Source organism: Syngnathus typhle, unplaced genomic scaffold, assembly GCF_033458585.1.
Source record: "Syngnathus typhle isolate RoL2023-S1 ecotype Sweden unplaced genomic scaffold, RoL_Styp_1.0 HiC_scaffold_24, whole genome shotgun sequence".
NCBI lineage: Eukaryota > Metazoa > Chordata > Actinopteri > Syngnathiformes > Syngnathidae > Syngnathus > Syngnathus typhle.
The window spans coordinates 1,446,574-1,469,179 of record NW_026871930.1 but is presented as its reverse complement, the minus strand read 5'-3'; positions in this window follow the sequence as shown (position 1 = coordinate 1,469,179).

Genomic DNA, 22,606 nt, shown 5'->3' with positions numbered 1-22,606 from the left:
TTTTCTGCAACCTTTGCATTAGTCATTTGAGATGTTCTGCTCCTCTCATCACTGTTTTGGTTGCCCTGGTTACAGAGGCGTTGCTACACCAAAGGGAGGGAAGATTGTGTCTGTAGCAACGTTGATTAGCTAAGGAATGTAGTGTGGTGTGAACTAGCACTCCATTGTCGGCCCGTGACCCCCGCAGAGTTTGTCCATCTGTTCTCCTCCAGTTGTTGGCCGAGCCGTCCGCGAGTGAGATCAGATAACTTCAATTGCCACTTTCCTGTGGAACAATGCAACTAAACCTTGGCTAGACTTTATCTACTTAGTAAATTAACACGCAATAAGAATGAGTGACTTGTCCTAAACACTTGAACAAACATTGAGTAAATATGGGATAACTTCTAACCATCTATGAACCAAACCTACAGTTAACTAAAAGGAATGAAGTTTCTTTCAACCAAATAAGAACCTTTTGCCTATGCAAATAAGCTCTGCTCATTGTTAGTGAAGGCTTCTTACAGAAACAAAAACACACAGATAACATAAGGACAGGAAGGACACATATGGCTGACAGGGATCAAAAAAGACTAAAGAGACTTCCCTGTCACTAAAGAGAAAGAACGTAGATAAAAGGAAAGCCATAAACTCGTAAAGACAAGGCCTACAGGTCTGGCAGGCCAAGGCTTCACTTAAATTATTCCAACATTTCCCTCCTGCTTATCACGCATTTGCTAAATTTTTACATTACCAAACACAACCACTTCACTTGATTTTCAGTTGTCGGATCACAAGTATGCGCACAAATATTTCCACCAAAGAGGATAAATGTTGCGACATCATTATTCGGAAACACACAGATCTGGGAAAAAGTCTGCAAACTCAAGTGCAAAAATTGCATCACCATCATCGATATCATCAACATGCTGCCGTTCAGACCTTAGGCATACCCGGGCCATCTCGTCGTCCATGGGCGAGATTGCTGTAGTGATAAGACGATTAAACAGAGCACGGAGACATGGAATACAACAACATCCACACAAGGTGAGTATAGCAGTTATTGAGGACACAAGGGCTTCATACTTCCCAAAAGCAGTCATCCACTTGTTGTGCTCTTTCAGCCTCGTGTTGAGGGATTGCAAGTTTGCAATCATCTTCGTCAGGCTCCCATCAGGGGCGGTGTCATTCTGGATGAAGGTGCAGCATTGTTCCCTGAACATTGCGCAGACCCTTCCTTTCCCAGACGACAACAACATAACAAGAGCATTGCGGTTCTGGATTGACCTTAGGGAAGGCATGGCTAGCTGTTCGTGCACTGCCTCAAGTCCCGCTTGTGTCCGTTTGCCCAAATTGTCCCTAGGTGTGAGTGCGAGTGCAAATGGTTGTTTGTCTCTGTGTGCCCTGCGATTGGCTGGCAACCGGTTCAGGGTGTCCCCCGCCTACTGCCCGATGACGGCTGGGATAGGCTCCAGCACGCCCGCGACCCCAGTGGGGACTAAGCGGTACAGAAAATGGATGGATGGATGAATTCTTATTAATCAGGAACTCCTCTGGGGACTCTAATTGCATCAATGTCAGTCAGATCATCGTCGCCTCTCAAATTTAAAGACATTATGTTTTTGTTTTTTCCAGCTTTTTCCCAGATCTTGGCATGTTGGTACATATACAATTTTGGTTGACTACATTCTCTAAAAGCAATGGTTTCTTTTCTTTTTCTTCCATTCAACGGATATTATATAGAACACTCTGTCGCACATTTCCACAATCAGTAAACAACCTATCCACATTCATTTTCGAGATATTGATTCCATTCTTTAACATCTACAGCAGTTGTTGACAAACTATTATTTCTTTACATAACCCCTCTGCCACTGTTAAGGCATTCAATGTTTATTTTGAAGCCGATTCAATCCATTTTTAGAATGCATCTATTATGACCAGGCATTATAACCCTGTGGATTGTGTTAAGCACATGTTAAACAAGCTCTAAAAAAATTTTCATAAAGGTTTTGAATATGAATCAAATTCATATGTTGTATAAAGCTGACTGAACTGCCCTTCCATCCCCCCTGTTGAGCCAGGTGTCAACGGCACGTGACAACACCATGGCTCAATACAGCTGCCCATTTGTATCGTTTCCTTTCCTTTCTCAACGTGACAACCCAATCCACCAATCGAATAAAAAAAAAAAAATGAACAAAATAACTGCTGGTAAAATAATATAATAGTTAACTGTTGTAGTTCCATAACTTTAACAAACTCAATCGCTCTCTTATTCTCAAATTTTAAATTTAGCTTCGAAATGTCGGTATTTCATAATTGTACATCATCTAATTCCAGAAAGCAAGTTCTTTCCATCTCTCAAATTTTGTCTAACCAAGGCTAGGCACTAAAGGAGCGTGGACCAGTTACTGCCCATAAACAAATTGCTCGCCTTTTTTTTTTTTTTTTTTCTTCCTTCCTATCTTAACAAAATCGGTTTTGTTTTGCGGTGCAAATCAGATAGACTACAGATAAATAAATTCTTTAGTGCACCTATATTAGCGAATTTAATCCTTTTAACATACCACAACACACAGACAACACAAAAACAGTAGAGACACAGCTCACAAACAATACCAACAAACAACGCTGCGCAGACGTCATCCTCTATTTTGACGTGTTGGTTATACTTTTTCTTTTTCTTTTTTCTTTCCTCAGTGCCTTTTATTCTTCGTGCAACTATTGTCACACCTTCCCTAGGCATCACTTGCCACCACGCACTCAGCACACCCCTGGAGTGGGTACGACCCTACTCCGCGCGCAGCCACAGCAAGGGAAGCAAGAGGGGGGGGGCCGGCATTTTCATACTGATTTATCCCAGCCTGGCCAGTACTGGGACAATCAATGCCGCCGACCCCCACTCGCGCCAACCCAGCAAACAGCTACCCGCAGAGTCCAGAGCCCCACACCTACATCAGTCTCCCCCACAATCAAATTACAATATCAATCACCACAGGAGCCGGCTCCTACACCCTTTTCACACCACAATACCACACTCCCCCCTCCACAGTCCAGTCTAAGTGGAGACAATGGAAGGCAGGAAGGCACAGGTGAGACACCGAAGGAGCAAGCTCCAGCAGTCCTCCCACTAACCAATTACAACATACAACAAAAGCACAAATCACTTATGTCTGTTTGGGAGGATCACAACAGCCAAACGTTACAAATGACAAACCACAAGACACAGGTCTGGGAACCACATCAACGACCGCCAAACGCAAATGCCGGGTCAAGGACTGTTCTTCGTCTGTTCTTTGCAACTCCTGTCAAAAGCAACCTTTATTTTTCTTTCGTTTGTATTTGCTCGGGTTTTTTATTTCCCTTCCTAGCATCTAACTTACTCAAAATAATTCTTCCTTCAAAGTCGCTCAACTACTTGCCCATAGCAGTCTCCAACAACTTCAATCATTCAACCTGTATTTTCCCTTCAGTCGGGCATTCAGTCATCAATGCTCATTTGCATCTCTCACACAGTCTCCAAAAAGGAGTCTTTCCATCACATTGGTCCCAATTCATCCAAGCACTCCACACAACATTCACATACCATTTTCAATTCAAGGTTCCTGATAGAACAATCCACTAATCCCAAAAAAACTCAATACAATAAAAACGGCTGGCAAATTAATTAAATTAAGCTTTTTCTTTGTTTTCAAATTTAAAGAACTCAATCTCTCAGATTCAGCTTGCATATAGAATATCGTATAATCTTAAAACACAACCAATCAATAATTTCTATTAAATGTAGCATACAATATCTCTGTATTAGCATGAGCGGTCAAAAAAGGGGGGGGGGAAGCTTGACATGTTGAAAATTTGGCTTTTCCTCTGCCTCTTCCTCCACCCATTGATTGATATTGTTTTGCACGACGACACGCTCTCGCCAAGTGGCCCCGTTTCCCACAGTTCCAACAGTCCAAATTTGAGCTGGAGTTTGAATTGAATGGCGGCCTGCCGCCTTGTTGGTCTCTAATGCAGGTTTAAATTGACCTTCCACCAAATTCTCTTTGCAGTCAGTTTATCCTACCAGTCGCACTCTCTCAACCACACAACATTCATGCAAACAGCTTGGAACAACGGACAAAAAAAAAGAATCCACGCCCTTCTTCACTTAAGAAAAAGAAGCTCTGTTCTTTTTCTTAGCCCGTTCCTTCCACTGGGACTTGAACCCCAGCTGTTTCATAGCTTGGAAACACCAAAGCCGTATCTCATAGCTCGGACAAACCAAAGCCGCATCTCATAGCTAGGACAAACCAAAGCCGTATCTCATAGCTCGGACAAACCAAAGCCGTATCTCATAGCTAGGACAAACCAAAGCCGTATCTCATAGCTCGGACAAACCAAAGCCGTATCTCATAGCTAGGACAAACCAAAGCCGTATCTCATAGCTCGGACAAACCTAAGCCGTATCTGCGCTTTTTTCCATGACTTACTTGTCTCCTCGGTCCGCTGCAATGTGGGACCCCGTCAAACCACCTCTGACAGACGAAGGCAGACCTAAGATGCTGGCCCAGCGAAGAAATTCTCTTCCCAGGACTTTCTTTTCCAGGTCCCCATAAAGGACGCTGGCTTGTCGACAATGCAGCACGTCCTCCTCCGTCAGCCAGATGGCGGGTATGAGGGTCCCGGGTTTCGGCACCAAAAATGTTAGGGTGGTGATCACTCTAACTTATTTTGCAAGGACCACACTGGAGACAAGTTAGTCGTTTTAGACACCTGCGGGTGGAGAGTTCACTCGTCGCTGTGCTCTCAGCGATGATCGAATGAAGTCTGACTTAGGCCTCGTCAGGCGCTTATTTATTGAGAGAAACAAAGTGGGGTTGAAAGTGGGGGTTTGGGAATACACAGGTTGGGGTGAAGCAGCCGGTCCCTGCTGATCAAAGCATAGCAGGGGACCTTTTACGACGTTCTGTAAACAAAGCAACTTTGATTGCTTCCTCTGCAGCTAGTCAATAAGTTGAAATGATCTTAGCACTTTGGTAAACTAATTTTGTCTAGACAGGACAAACTAGTTAAATTATTACAGGTTATATTCCAACATAATCATACGATGAAGATATTCTGCAAACCCGAACATGTGCACCGAAAAAGGTATTCCTTACGTGAATGAGCGAGGCATACCACTGACCAAGCACGCGCTGTGCGAGACGTTGTTCAACCCGGCCGAGCGTACGCTCCAAGAGATACTTCAGCCTAAAGAAAATGATTGCACCATGAGCGGCTCACCCCACCACGAGGCCGTCGACCGCGTCCTGGCTAGATACAACACTACTCAACTTCAGTTCATGTGCGGCGACCCGGACATTGTGATCATGGATAGGGGCATCGCTCAGAAAAAGTGAATCCCATCGCACGGCTGCGTGCATGTGCGATGTACCGAGGCTTCGGTACATCGTACAGACGCGACCATGGCTACAACCAAGAGGAACCGATCCAACCTCTATACGTCATACAACACGTGCATGCGGAATACGCGTTCCGACATAGCGGAGCACGTGCGACGGCAAGGATTCGAAACCACCATCAACGGTCGGGATATGACAAAGTCGGAGCTGTGCGCCATGCTGTTCACGGACCATGTACCGCAACAACGGATGAGCATAGACAACGCGATGAGGACTCACAGTCTGGGGCAATTGCAGAACATGTGCACCGAAAAAGGTATTCCTTACGTGAATGAGCGAGGCATACCACTGACCAAGCACGCGCTGTGCGAGACGTTGTTCAACCCGGCCGAGCGTACGCTCCAAGAGATACTTCAGCCTAAAGAAAATGATTGCACCATGAGCGGCTCACCCCACCACGAGGCCGTCGACCGCGTCCTGGCTAGATACAACACTACTCAACTTCAGTTCATGTGCGGCGACCCGGACATTGTGATCATGGATAGGGGCATCGCTCAGAAAAAGTGAATCCCATCGCACGGCTGCGTGCATGTGCGATGTACCGAGGCTTCGGTACATCGTACAGACGCGACCATGGCTACAACCAAGAGGAACCGATCCAACCTCTCTACGTCATACAACACGTGCATGCGGAATACGCGTTCCGACATAGCGGAGCACGTGCGACGGCAAGGATTCGAAACCACCATCAACGGTCGGGATATGACAAAGTCGGAGCTGTGCGCCATGCTGTTCACGGACCATGTACCGCAACAACGGATGAGCATAGACAACGCGATGAGGACTCACAGTCTGGGGCAATTGCAGAACATGTGCACCGAAAAAGGTATTCCTTACGTGAATGAGCAAGGCATACCACTGACCAAGCACGCGCTGTGCGAGACGTTGTTCAACCCGGCCGAGCGTACGCTCCAAGAGATACTTCAGCCTAAAGAAAATGATTGCACCATGAGCGGCTCACCCCACCACGAGGCCGTCGACCGCGTCCTGGCTAGATACAACACTACTCAACTTCAGTTCATGTGCGGCGACCCGGACATTGTGATCATGGATAGGGGCATCGCTCAGAAAAAGTGAATCCCATCGCACGGCTGCGTGCATGTGCGATGTACCGAGGCTTCGGTACATCGTACAGACGCGACCATGGCTACAACCAAGAGGAACCGATCCAACCTCTATACGTCATACAACACGTGCATGCGGAATACGCGTTCCGACATAGCGGAGCACGTGCGACGGCAAGGATTCGAAACCACCATCAACGGTCGGGATATGACAAAGTCGGAGCTGTGCGCCATGCTGTTCACGGACCATGTACCGCAACAACGGATGAGCATAGACAACGCGATGAGGACTCACAGTCTGGGGCAATTGCAGAACATGTGCACCGAAAAAGGTATTCCTTACGTGAATGAGCGAGGCATACCACTGACCAAGCACGCGCTGTGCGAGACGTTGTTCAACCCGGCCGAGCGTACGCTCCAAGAGATACTTCAGCCTAAAGAAAATGATTGCGCCATGAGCGGCTCACCCCACCACGAGGCCGTCGACCGCGTCCTGGCTAGATACAACACTACTCAACTTCAGTTCATGTGCGGCGACCCGGACATTGTGATCATGGATAGGGGCATCGCTCAGAAAAAGTGAATCCCATCGCACGGCTGCGTGCATGTGCGATGTACCGAGGCTTCGGTACATCGTACAGACGCGACCATGGCTACAACCAAGAGGAACCGATCCAACCTCTATACGTCATACAACACGTGCATGCGGAATACGCGTTCCGACATAGCGGAGCACGTGCGACGGCAAGGATTCGAAACCACCATCAACGGTCAGGATATGACAAAGTCGGAGCTGTGCGCCATGCTGTTCACGGACCATGTACCGCAACAACGGATGAGCATAGACAACGCGATGAGGACTCACAGTCTGGGGCAATTGCAGAACATGTGCACCGAAAAAGGTATTCCTTACGTGAATGAGCGAGGCATACCACTGACCAAGCACGCGCTGTGCGAGACGTTGTTCAACCCGGCCGAGCGTACGCTCCAAGAGATACTTCAGCCTAAAGAAAATGATTGCGCCATGAGCGGCTCACCCCACCACGAGGCCGTCGACCGCGTCCTGGCTAGATACAACACTACTCAACTTCAGTTCATGTGCGGCGACCCGGACATTGTGATCATGGATAGGGGCATCGCTCAGAAAAAGTGAATCCCATCGCACGGCTGCGTGCATGTGCGATGTACCGAAGCTTCGGTACATCGTACAGACGCGACCATGGCTACAACCAAGAGGAACCGATCCAACCTCTATACGTCATACAACACGTGCATGCGGAATACGCGTTCCGACATAGCGGAGCACGTGCGACGGCAAGGATTCGAAACCACCATCAACGGTCGGGATATGACAAAGTCGGAGCTGTGCGCCATGCTGTTCACGGACCATGTACCGCAACAACGGATGAGCATAGACAACGCGATGAGGACTCACAGTCTGGGGCAATTGCAGAACATGTGCACCGAAAAAGGTATTCCTTACGTGAATGAGCGAGGCATACCACTGACCAAGCACGCGCTGTGCGAGACGTTGTTCAACCCGGCCGAGCGTACGCTCCAAGAGATACTTCAGCCTAAAGAAAATGATTGCACCATGAGCGGCTCACCCCACCACGAGGCCGTCGACCGCGTCCTGGCTAGATACAACACTACTCAACTTCAGTTCATGTGCGGCGACCCGGACATTGTGATCATGGATAGGGGCATCGCTCAGAAAAAGTGAATCCCATCGCACGGCTGCGTGCATGTGCGATGTACCGAGGCTTCGGTACATCGTACAGACGCGACCATGGCTACAACCAAGAGGAACCGATCCAACCTCTATACGTCATACAACACGTGCATGCGGAATACGCGTTCCGACATAGCGGAGCACGTGCGACGGCAAGGATTCGAAACCACCATCAACGGTCGGGATATGACAAAGTCGGAGCTGTGCGCCATGCTGTTCACGGACCATGTACCGCAACAACGGATGAGCATAGACAACGCGATGAGGACTCACAGTCTGGGGCAATTGCAGAACATGTGCACCGAAAAAGGTATTCCTTACGTGAATGAGCGAGGCATACCACTGACCAAGCACGCGCTGTGCGAGACGTTGTTCAACCCGGCCGAGCGTACGCTCCAAGAGATACTTCAGCCTAAAGAAAATGATTGCACCATGAGCGGCTCACCCCACCACGAGGCCGTCGACCGCGTCCTGGCTAGATACAACACTACTCAACTTCAGTTCATGTGCGGCGACCCGGACATTGTGATCATGGATAGGGGCATCGCTCAGAAAAAGTGAATCCCATCGCACGGCTGCGTGCATGTGCGATGTACCGAGGCTTCGGTACATCGTACAGACGCGACCATGGCTACAACCAAGAGGAACCGATCCAACCTCTATACGTCATACAACACGTGCATGCGGAATACGCGTTCCGACATAGCGGAGCACGTGCGACGGCAAGGATTCGAAACCACCATCAACGGTCGGGATATGACAAAGTCGGAGCTGTGCGCCATGCTGTTCACGGACCATTTACCGCAACAACGGATGAGCATAGACAACGCGATGAGGACTCACAGTCTGGGGCAATTGCAGAACATGTGCACCGAAAAAGGTATTCCTTACGTGAATGAGCGAGGCATACCACTGACCAAGCACGCGCTGTGCGAGACGTTGTTCAACCCGGCCGAGCGTACGCTCCAAGAGATACTTCAGCCTAAAGAAAATGATTGCACCATGAGCGGCTCACCCCACCACGAGGCCGTCGACCGCGTCCTGGCTAGATACAACACTACTCAACTTCAGTTCATGTGCGGCGACCCGGACATTGTGATCATGGATAGGGGCATCGCTCAGAAAAAGTGAATCCCATCGCACGGCTGCGTGCATGTGCGATGTACCGAGGCTTCGGTACATCGTACAGACGCGACCATGGCTACAACCAAGAGGAACCGATCCAACCTCTATACGTCATACAACACGTGCATGCGGAATACGCGTTCCGACATAGCGGAGCACGTGCGACGGCAAGGATTCGAAACCACCATCAACGGTCGGGATATGACAAAGTCGGAGCTGTGCGCCATGCTGTTCACGGACCATGTACCGCAACAACGGATGAGCATAGACAACGCGATGAGGACTCACAGTCTGGGGCAATTGCAGAACATGTGCACCGAAAAAGGTATTCCTTACGTGAATGAGCGAGGCATACCACTGACCAAGCACGCGCTGTGCGAGACGTTGTTCAACCCGGCCGAGCGTACGCTCCAAGAGATACTTCAGCCTAAAGAAAATGATTGCGCCATGAGCGGCTCACCCCACCACGAGGCCGTCGACCGCGTCCTGGCTAGATACAACACTACTCAACTTCAGTTCATGTGCGGCGACCCGGACATTGTGATCATGGATAGGGGCATCGCTCAGAAAAAGTGAATCCCATCGCACGGCTGCGTGCATGTGCGATGTACCGAGGCTTCGGTACATCGTACAGACGCGACCATGGCTACAACCAAGAGGAACCGATCCAACCTCTATACGTCATACAACACGTGCATGCGGAATACGCGTTCCGACATAGCGGAGCACGTGCGACGGCAAGGATTCGAAACCACCATCAACGGTCGGGATATGACAAAGTCGGAGCTGTGCGCCATGCTGTTCACGGACCATGTACCGCAACAACGGATGAGCATAGACAACGCGATGAGGACTCACAGTCTGGGGCAATTGCAGAACATGTGCACCGAAAAAGGTATTCCTTACGTGAATGAGCGAGGCATACCACTGACCAAGCACGCGCTGTGCGAGACGTTGTTCAACCCGGCCGAGCGTACGCTCCAAGAGATACTTCAGCCTAAAGAAAATGATTGCACCATGAGCGGCTCACCCCACCACGAGGCCGTCGACCGCGTCCTGGCTAGATACAACACTACTCAACTTCAGTTCATGTGCGGCGACCCGGACATTGTGATCATGGATAGGGGCATCGCTCAGAAAAAGTGAATCCCATCGCACGGCTGCGTGCATGTGCGATGTACCGAGGCTTCGGTACATCGTACAGACGCGACCATGGCTACAACCAAGAGGAACCGATCCAACCTCTATACGTCATACAACACGTGCATGCGGAATACGCGTTCCGACATAGCGGAGCACGTGCGACGGCAAGGATTCGAAACCACCATCAACGGTCGGGATATGACAAAGTCGGAGCTGTGCGCCATGCTGTTCACGGACCATTTACCGCAACAACGGATGAGCATAGACAACGCGATGAGGACTCACAGTCTGGGGCAATTGCAGAACATGTGCACCGAAAAAGGTATTCCTTACGTGAATGAGCGAGGCATACCACTGACCAAGCACGCGCTGTGCGAGACGTTGTTCAACCCGGCCGAGCGTACGCTCCAAGAGATACTTCAGCCTAAAGAAAATGATTGCACCATGAGCGGCTCACCCCACCACGAGGCCGTCGACCGCGTCCTGGCTAGATACAACACTACTCAACTTCAGTTCATGTGCGGCGACCCGGACATTGTGATCATGGATAGGGGCATCGCTCAGAAAAAGTGAATCCCATCGCACGGCTGCGTGCATGTGCGATGTACCGAGGCTTCGGTACATCGTACAGACGCGACCATGGCTACAACCAAGAGGAACCGATCCAACCTCTATACGTCATACAACACGTGCATGCGGAATACGCGTTCCGACATAGCGGAGCACGTGCGACGGCAAGGATTCGAAACCACCATCAACGGTCGGGATATGACAAAGTCGGAGCTGTGCGCCATGCTGTTCACGGACCATGTACCGCAACAACGGATGAGCATAGACAACGCGATGAGGACTCACAGTCTGGGGCAATTGCAGAACATGTGCACCGAAAAAGGTATTCCTTACGTGAATGAGCGAGGCATACCACTGACCAAGCACGCGCTGTGCGAGACGTTGTTCAACCCGGCCGAGCGTACGCTCCAAGAGATACTTCAGCCTAAAGAAAATGATTGCACCATGAGCGGCTCACCCCACCACGAGGCCGTCGACCGCGTCCTGGCTAGATACAACACTACTCAACTTCAGTTCATGTGCGGCGACCCGGACATTGTGATCATGGATAGGGGCATCGCTCAGAAAAAGTGAATCCCATCGCACGGCTGCGTGCATGTGCGATGTACCGAGGCTTCGGTACATCGTACAGACGCGACCATGGCTACAACCAAGAGGAACCGATCCAACCTCTATACGTCATACAACACGTGCATGCGGAATACGCGTTCCGACATAGCGGAGCACGTGCGACGGCAAGGATTCGAAACCACCATCAACGGTCGGGATATGACAAAGTCGGAGCTGTGCGCCATGCTGTTCACGGACCATGTACCGCAACAACGGATGAGCATAGACAACGCGATGAGGACTCACAGTCTGGGGCAATTGCAGAACATGTGCACCGAAAAAGGTATTCCTTACGTGAATGAGCGAGGCATACCACTGACCAAGCACGCGCTGTGCGAGACGTTGTTCAACCCGGCCGAGCGTACGCTCCAAGAGATACTTCAGCCTAAAGAAAATGATTGCACCATGAGCGGCTCACCCCACCACGAGGCCGTCGACCGCGTCCTGGCTAGATACAACACTACTCAACTTCAGTTCATGTGCGGCGACCCGGACATTGTGATCATGGATAGGGGCATCGCTCAGAAAAAGTGAATCCCATCGCACGGCTGCGTGCATGTGCGATGTACCGAGGCTTCGGTACATCGTACAGACGCGACCATGGCTACAACCAAGAGGAACCGATCCAACCTCTATACGTCATACAACACGTGCATGCGGAATACGCGTTCCGACATAGCGGAGCACGTGCGACGGCAAGGATTCGAAACCACCATCAACGGTCGGGATATGACAAAGTCGGAGCTGTGCGCCATGCTGTTCACGGACCATGTACCGCAACAACGGATGAGCATAGACAACGCGATGAGGACTCACAGTCTGGGGCAATTGCAGAACATGTGCACCGAAAAAGGTATTCCTTACGTGAATGAGCGAGGCATACCACTGACCAAGCTCGCGCTGTGCGAGACGTTGTTCAACCCGGCCGAGCGTACGCTCCAAGAGATACTTCAGCCTAAAGAAAATGATTGCACCATGAGCGGCTCACCCCACCACGAGGCCGTCGACCGCGTCCTGGCTAGATACAACACTACTCAACTTCAGTTCATGTGCGGCGACCCGGACATTGTGATCATGGATAGGGGCATCGCTCAGAAAAAGTGAATCCCATCGCACGGCTGCGTGCATGTGCGATGTACCGAGGCTTCGGTACATCGTACAGATGCGACCATGGCTACAACCAAGAGGAACCGATCCAACCTCTATACGTCATACAACACGTGCATGCGGAATACGCGTTCCGACATAGCGGAGCACGTGCGACGGCAAGGATTCGAAACCACCATCAACGGTCGGGATATGACAAAGTCGGAGCTGTGCGCCATGCTGTTCACGGACCATGTACCGCAACAACGGATGAGCATAGACAACGCGATGAGGACTCACAGTCTGGGGCAATTGCAGAACATGTGCACCGAAAAAGGTATTCCTTACGTGAATGAGCGAGGCATACCACTGACCAAGCACGCGCTGTGCGAGACGTTGTTCAACCCGGCCGAGCGTACGCTCCAAGAGATACTTCAGCCTAAAGAAAATGATTGCGCCATGAGCGGCTCACCCCACCACGAGGCCGTCGACCGCGTCCTGGCTAGATACAACACTACTCAACTTCAGTTCATGTGCGGCGACCCGGACATTGTGATCATGGATAGGGGCATCGCTCAGAAAAAGTGAATCCCATCGCACGGCTGCGTGCATGTGCGATGTACCGAGGCTTCGGTACATCGTACAGACGCGACCATGGCTACAACCAAGAGGAACCGATCCAACCTCTATACGTCATACAACACGTGCATGCGGAATACGCGTTCCGACATAGCGGAGCACGTGCGACGGCAAGGATTCGAAACCACCATCAACGGTCGGGATATGACAAAGTCGGAGCTGTGCGCCATGCTGTTCACGGACCATGTACCGCATTAACGGATGAGCATAGACAACGCGATGAGGACTCACAGTCTGGGGCAATTGCAGAACATGTGCACCGAAAAAGGTATTCCTTACGTGAATGAGCGAGGCATACCACTGACCAAGCACGCGCTGTGCGAGACGTTGTTCAACCCGGCCGAGCGTACGCTCCAAGAGATACTTCAGCCTAAAGAAAATGATTGCACCATGAGCGGCTCACCCCACCACGAGGCCGTCGACCGCGTCCTGGCTAGATACAACACTACTCAACTTCAGTTCATGTGCGGCGACCCGGACATTGTGATCATGGATAGGGGCATCGCTCAGAAAAAGTGAATCCCATCGCACGGCTGCGTGCATGTGCGATGTACCGAGGCTTCGGTACATCGTACAGACGCGACCATGGCTACAACCAAGAGGAACCGATCCAACCTCTATACGTCATACAACACGTGCATGCGGAATACGCGTTCCGACATAGCGGAGCACGTGCGACGGCAAGGATTCGAAACCACCATCAACGGTCGGGATATGACAAAGTCGGAGCTGTGCGCCATGCTGTTCACGGACCATGTACCGCAACAACGGATGAGCATAGACAACGCGATGAGGACTCACAGTCTGGGGCAATTGCAGAACATGTGCACCGAAAAAGGCATTCCTTACGTGAATGAGCGAGGCATACCACTGACCAAGCACGCGCTGTGCGAGACGTTGTTCAACCCGGCCGAGCGTACGCTCCAAGAGATACTTCAGCCTAAAGAAAATGATTGCGCCATGAGCGGCTCACCCCACCACGAGGCCGTCGACCGCGTCCTGGCTAGATACAACACTACTCAACTTCAGTTCATGTGCGGCGACCCGGACATTGTGATCATGGATAGGGGCATCGCTCAGAAAAAGTGAATCCCATCGCACGGCTGCGTGCATGTGCGATGTACCGAGGCTTCGGTACATCGTACAGACGCGACCATGGCTACAACCAAGAGGAACCGATCCAACCTCTATACGTCATACAACACGTGCATGCGGAATACGCGTTCCGACATAGCGGAGCACGTGCGACGGCAAGGATTCGAAACCACCATCAACGGTCGGGATATGACAAAGTCGGAGCTGTGCGCCATGCTGTTCACGGACCATGTACCGCAACAACGGATGAGCATAGACAACGCGATGAGGACTCACAGTCTGGGGCAATTGCAGAACATGTGCACCGAAAAAGGTATTCCTTACGTGAATGAGCGAGGCATACCACTGACCAAGCACGCGCTGTGCGAGACGTTGTTCAACCCGGCCGAGCGTACGCTCCAAGAGATACTTCAGCCTAAAGAAAATGATTGCACCATGAGCGGCTCACCCCACCACGAGGCCGTCGACCGCGTCCTGGCTAGATACAACACTACTCAACTTCAGTTCATGTGCGGCGACCCGGACATTGTGATCATGGATAGGGGCATCGCTCAGAAAAAGTGAATCCCATCGCACGGCTGCGTGCATGTGCGATGTACCGAGGCTTCGGTACATCGTACAGACGCGACCATGGCTACAACCAAGAGGAACCGATCCAACCTCTATACGTCATACAACACGTGCATGCGGAATACGCGTTCCGACATAGCGGAGCACGTGCGACGGCAAGGATTCGAAACCACCATCAACGGTCGGGATATGACAAAGTCGGAGCTGTGCGCCATGCTGTTCACGGACCATGTACCGCAACAACGGATGAGCATAGACAACGCGATGAGGACTCACAGTCTGGGGCAATTGCAGAACATGTGCACCGAAAAAGGTATTCCTTACGTGAATGAGCGAGGCATACCACTGACCAAGCACGCGCTGTGCGAGACGTTGTTCAACCCGGCCGAGCGTACGCTCCAAGAGATACTTCAGCCTAAAGAAAATGATTGCACCATGAGCGGCTCACCCCACCACGAGGCCGTCGACCGCGTCCTGGCTAGATACAACACTACTCAACTTCAGTTCATGTGCGGCGACCCGGACATTGTGATCATGGATAGGGGCATCGCTCAGAAAAAGTGAATCCCATCGCACGGCTGCGTGCATGTGCGATGTACCGAGGCTTCGGTACATCGTACAGACGCGACCATGGCTACAACCAAGAGGAACCGATCCAACCTCTATACGTCATACAACACGTGCATGCGGAATACGCGTTCCGACATAGCGGAGCACGTGCGACGGCAAGGATTCGAAACCACCATCAACGGTCGGGATATGACAAAGTCGGAGCTGTGCGCCATGCTGTTCACGGACCATGTACCGCAACAACGGATGAGCATAGACAACGCGATGAGGACTCACAGTCTGGGGCAATTGCAGAACATGTGCACCGAAAAAGGCATTCCTTACGTGAATGAGCGAGGCATACCACTGACCAAGCACGCGCTGTGCGAGACGTTGTTCAACCCGGCCGAGCGTACGCTCCAAGAGATACTTCAGCCTAAAGAAAATGATTGCGCCATGAGCGGCTCACCCCACCACGAGGCCGTCGACCGCGTCCTGGCTAGATACAACACTACTCAACTTCAGTTCATGTGCGGCGACCCGGACATTGTGATCATGGATAGGGGCATCGCTCAGAAAAAGTGAATCCCATCGCACGGCTGCGTGCATGTGCGATGTACCGAGGCTTCGGTACATCGTACAGACGCGACCATGGCTACAACCAAGAGGAACCGATCCAACCTCTATACGTCATACAACACGTGCATGCGGAATACGCGTTCCGACATAGCGGAGCACGTGCGACGGCAAGGATTCGAAACCACCATCAACGGTCGGGATATGACAAAGTCGGAGCTGTGCGCCATGCTGTTCACGGACCATGTACCGCAACAACGGATGAGCATAGACAACGCGATGAGGACTCACAGTCTGGGGCAATTGCAGAACATGTGCACCGAAAAAGGTATTCCTTACGTGAATGAGCGAGGCATACCACTGACCAAGCACGCGCTGTGCGAGACGTTGTTCAACCCGGCCGAGCGTACGCTCCAAGAGATACTTCAGCCTAAAGAAAATGATTGCACCATGAGCGGCTCACCCCACCACGAGGCCGTCGACCGCGTCCTGGCTAGATACAACACTACTCAACTTCAGTTCATGTGCGGCGACCCGGACATTGTGATCATGGATAGGGGCATCGCTCAGAAAAAGTGAATCCCATCGCACGGCTGCGTGCATGTGCGATGTACCGAGGCTTCGGTACATCGTACAGACGCGACCATGGCTACAACCAAGAGGAACCGATCCAACCTCTATACGTCATACAACACGTGCATGCGGAATACGCGTTCCGACATAGCGGAGCACGTGCGACGGCAAGGATTCGAAACCACCATCAACGGTCGGGATATGACAAAGTCGGAGCTGTGCGCCATGCTGTTCACGGACCATGTACCGCAACAACGGATGAGCATAGACAACGCGATGAGGACTCACAGTCTGGGGCAATTGCAGAACATGTGCACCGAAAAAGGTATTCCTTACGTGAATGAGCGAGGCATACCACTGACCAAGCACGCGCTGTGCGAGACGTTGTTCAACCCGGCCGAGCGTACGCTCCAAGAGATACTTCAGCCTAAAGAAAATGATTGCACCATGAGCGGCTCACCCCACCACGAGGCCGTCGACCGCGTCCTGGCTAGATACAACACTACTCAACTTCAGTTCATGTGCGGCGACCCGGACATTGTGATCATGGATAGGGGCATCGCTCAGAAAAAGTGAATCCCATCGCACGGCTGCGTGCATGTGCGATGTACCGAGGCTTCGGTACATCGTACAGACGCGACCATGGCTACAACCAAGAGGAACCGATCCAACCTCTATACGTCATACAACACGTGCATGCGGAATACGCGTTCCGACATAGCGGAGCACGTGCGACGGCAAGGATTCGAAACCACCATCAACGGTCGGGATATGACAAAGTCGGAGCTGTGCGCCATGCTGTTCACGGACCATGTACCGCAACAACGGATGAGCATAGACAACGCGATGAGGACTCACAGTCTGGGGCAATTGCAGAACATGTGCACCGAAAAAGGTATTCCTTACGTGAATGAGCGAGGCATACCACTGACCAAGCACGCGCTGTGCGAGACGTTGTTCAACCCGGCCGAGCGTACGCTCCAAGAGATACTTCAGCCTAAAGAAAATGATTGCACCATGAGCGGCTCACCCCACCACGAGGCCGTCGACCGCGTCCTGGCTAGATACAACACTACTCAACTTCAGTTCATGTGCGGCGACCCGGACATTGTGATCATGGATAGGGGCATCGCTCAGAAAAAGTGAATCCCATCGCACGGCTGCGTGCATGTGCGATGTACCGAGGCTTCGGTACATCGTACAGACGCGACCATGGCTACAACCAAGAGGAACCGATCCAACCTCTATACGTCATACAACACGTGCATGCGGAATACGCGTTCCGACATAGCGGAGCACGTGCGACGGCAAGGATTCGAAACCACCATCAACGGTCGGGATATGACAAAGTCGGAGCTGTGCGCCATGCTGTTCACGGACCATGTACCGCAACAACGGATGAGCATAGACAACGCGATGAGGACTCACAGTCTGGGGCAATTGCAGAACATGTGCACCGAAAAAGGTATTCCTTACGTGAATGAGCGAGGCATACCACTGACCAAGCACGCGCTGTGCGAGACGTTGTTCAACCCGGCCGAGCGTACGCTCCAAGAGATACTTCAGCCTAAAGAAAATGATTGCACCATGAGCGGCTCACCCCACCACGAGGACGTCGACCGCGTCCTGGCTAGATACAACACTACTCAACTTCAGTTCATGTGCGGCGACCCGGACATTGTGATCATGGATAGGGGCATCGCTCAGAAAAAGTGAATCCCATCGCACGGCTGCGTGCATGTGCGATGTACCGAGGCTTCGGTACATCGTACAGACGCGACCATGGCTACAACCAAGAGGAACCGATCCAACCTCTATACGTCATACAACACGTGCATGCGGAATACGCGTTCCGACATAGCGGAGCACGTGCGACGGCAAGGATTCGAAACCACCATCAACGGTCGGGATATGACAAAGTCGGAGCTGTGCGCCATGCTGTTCACGGACCATGTACCGCAACAACGGATGAGCATAGACAACGCGATGAGGACTCACAGTCTGGGGCAATTGCAGAACATGTGCACCGAAAAAGGTATTCCTTACGTGAATGAGCGAGGCATACCACTGACCAAGCACGCGCTGTGCGAGACGTTGTTCAACCCGGCCGAGCGTACGCTCCAAGAGATACTTCAGCCTAAAGAAAATGATTGCACCATGAGCGGCTCACCCCACCACGAGGCCGTCGACCGCGTCCTGGCTAGATACAACACTACTCAACTTCAGTTCATGTGCGGCGACCCGGACATTGTGATCATGGATAGGGGCATCGCTCAGAAAAAGTGAATCCCATCGCACGGCTGCGTGCATGTGCGATGTACCGAGGCTTCGGTACATCGTACAGACGCGACCATGGCTACAACCAAGAGGAACCGATCCAACCTCTATACGTCATACAACACGTGCATGCGGAATACGCGTTCCGACATAGCGGAGCACGTGCGACGGCAAGGATTCGAAACCACCATCAACGGTCGGGATATGACAAAGTCGGAGCTGTGCGCCATGCTGTTCACGGACCATGTACCGCAACAACGGATGAGCATAGACAACGCGATGAGGACTCACAGTCTGGGGCAATTGCAGAACATGTGCACCGAAAAAGGTATTCCTTACGTGAATGAGCGAGGCATACCACTGACCAAGCACGCGCTGTGCGAGACGTTGTTCAACCCGGCCGAGCGTACGCTCCAAGAGATACTTCAGCCTAAAGAAAATGATTGCACCATGAGCGGCTCACCCCACCACGAGGACGTCGACCGCGTCCTGGCTAGATACAACACTACTCAACTTCAGTTCATGTGCGGCGACCCGGACATTGTGATCATGGATAGGGGCATCGCTCAGAAAAAGTGAATCCCATCGCACGGCTGCGTGCATGTGCGATGTACCGAGGCTTCGGTACATCGTACAGACGCGACCATGGCTACAACCAAGAGGAACCGATCCAACCTCTATACGTCATACAACACGTGCATGCGGAATACGCGTTCCGACATAGCGGAGCACGTGCGACGGCAAGGATTCGAAACCACCATCAACGGTCGGGATATGACAAAGTCGGAGCTGTGCGCCATGCTGTTCACGGACCATGTACCGCAACAACGGATGAGCATAGACAACGCGATGAGGACTCACAGTCTGGGGCAATTGCAGAACATGTGCACCGAAAAAGGTATTCCTTACGTGAATGAGCGAGGCATACCACTGACCAAGCACGCGCTGTGCGAGACGTTGTTCAACCCGGCCGAGCGTACGCTCCAAGAGATACTTCAGCCTAAAGAAAATGATTGCACCATGAGCGGCTCACCCCACCACGAGGCCGTCGACCGCGTCCTGGCTAGATACAACACTACTCAACTTCAGTTCATGTGCGGCGACCCGGACATTGTGATCATGGATAGGGGCATCGCTCAGAAAAAGTGAATCCCATCGCACGGCTGCGTGCATGTGCGATGTACCGAGGCTTCGGTACATCGTACAGACGCGACCATGGCTACAACCAAGAGGAACCGATCCAACCTCTATACGTCATACAACACGTGCATGCGGAATACGCGTTCCGACATAGCGGAGCACGTGCGACGGCAAGGATTCGAAACCACCATCAACGGTCGGGATATGACAAAGTCGGAGCTGTGCGCCATGCTGTTCACGGACCATGTACCGCAACAACGGATGAGCATAGACAACGCGATGAGGACTCACAGTCTGGGGCAATTGCAGAACATGTGCACCGAAAAAGGTATTCCTTACGTGAATGAGCGAGGCATACCACTGACCAAGCACGCGCTGTGCGAGACGTTGTTCAACCCGGCCGAGCGTACGCTCCAAGAGATACTTCAGCCTAAAGAAAATGATTGCACCATGAGCGGCTCACCCCACCACGAGGACGTCGACCGCGTCCTGGCTAGATACAACACTACTCAACTTCAGTTCATGTGCGGCGACCCGGACATTGTGATCATGGATAGGGGCATCGCTCAGAAAAAGTGAATCCCATCGCACGGCTGCGTGCATGTGCGATGTACCGAGGCTTCGGTACATCGTACAGACGCGACCATGGCTACAACCAAGAGGAACCGATCCAACCTCTATACGTCATACAACACGTGCATGCGGAATACGCGTTCCGACATAGCGGAGCACGTGCGACGGCAAGGATTCGAAACCACCATCAACGGTCGGGATATGACAAAGTCGGAGCTGTGCGCCATGCTGTTCACGGACCATGTACCGCAACAACGGATGAGCATAGACAACGCGATGAGGACTCACAGTCTGGGGCAATTGCAGAACATGTGCACCGAAAAAGGTATTCCTTACGTGAATGAGCGAGGCATACCACTGACCAAGCACGCGCTGTGCGAGACGTTGTTCAACCCGGCCGAGCGTACGCTCCAAGAGATACTTCAGCCTAAAGAAAATGATTGCACCATGAGCGGCTCACCCCACCACGAGGCCGTCGACCGCGTCCTGGCTAGATACAACACTACTCAACTTCAGTTCATGTGCGGCGACCCGGACATTGTGATCATGGATAGGGGCATCGCTCAGAAAAAGTGAATCCCATCGCACGGCTGCGTGCATGTGCGATGTACCGAGGCTTCGGTACATCGTACAGACGCGACCATGGCTACAACCAAGAGGAACCGATCCAACCTCTATACGTCATACAACACGTGCATGCGGAATACGCGTTCCGACATAGCGGAGCACGTGCGACGGCAAGGATTCGAAACCACCATCAACGGTCGGGATATGACAAAGTCGGAGCTGTGCGCCATGCTGTTCACGGACCATGTACCGCAACAACGGATGAGCATAGACAACGCGATGAGGACTCACAGTCTGGGGCAATTGCAGAACATGTGCACCGAAAAAGGTATTCCTTACGTGAATGAGCGAGGCATACCACTGACCAAGCACGCGCTGTGCGAGACGTTGTTCAACCCGGCCGAGCGTACGCTCCAAGAGATACTTCAGCCTAAAGAAAATGATTGCACCATGAGCGGCTCACCCCACCACGAGGACGTCGACCGCGTCCTGGCTAGATACAACACTACTCAACTTCAGTTCATGTGCGGCGACCCGGACATTGTGATCATGGATAGGGGCATCGCTCAGAAAAAGTGAATCCCATCGCACGGCTGCGTGCATGTGCGATGTACCGAGGCTTCGGTACATCGTACAGACGCGACCATGGCTACAACCAAGAGGAACCGATCCAACCTCTATACGTCATACAACACGTGCATGCGGAATACGCGTTCCGACATAGCGGAGCACGTGCGACGGCAAGGATTCGAAACCACCATCAACGGTCGGGATATGACAAAGTCGGAGCTGTGCGCCATGCTGTTCACGGACCATGTACCGCAACAACGGATGAGCATAGACAACGCGATGAGGACTCACAGTCTGGGGCAATTGCAGAACATGTGCACCGAAAAAGGTATTCCTTACGTGAATGAGCGAGGCATACCCCTGACCAAGCACGCGCTGTGCGAGACGTTGTTCAACCCGGCCGAGCGTACGCTCCAAGAGATACTTCAGCCTAAAGAAAATGATTGCACCATGAGCGGCTCACCCCACCACGAGGCCGTCGACCGCGTCCTGGCTAGATACAACACTACTCAACTTCAGTTCATGTGCGGCGACCCGGACATTGTGATCATGGATAGGGGCATCGCTCAGAAAAAGTGAATCCCATCGCACGGCTGCGTGCATGTGCGATGTACCGAGGCTTCGGTACATCGTACAGACGCGACCATGGCTACAACCAAGAGGAACCGATCCAACCTCTATACGTCATACAACACGTGCATGCGGAATACGCGTTCCGACAT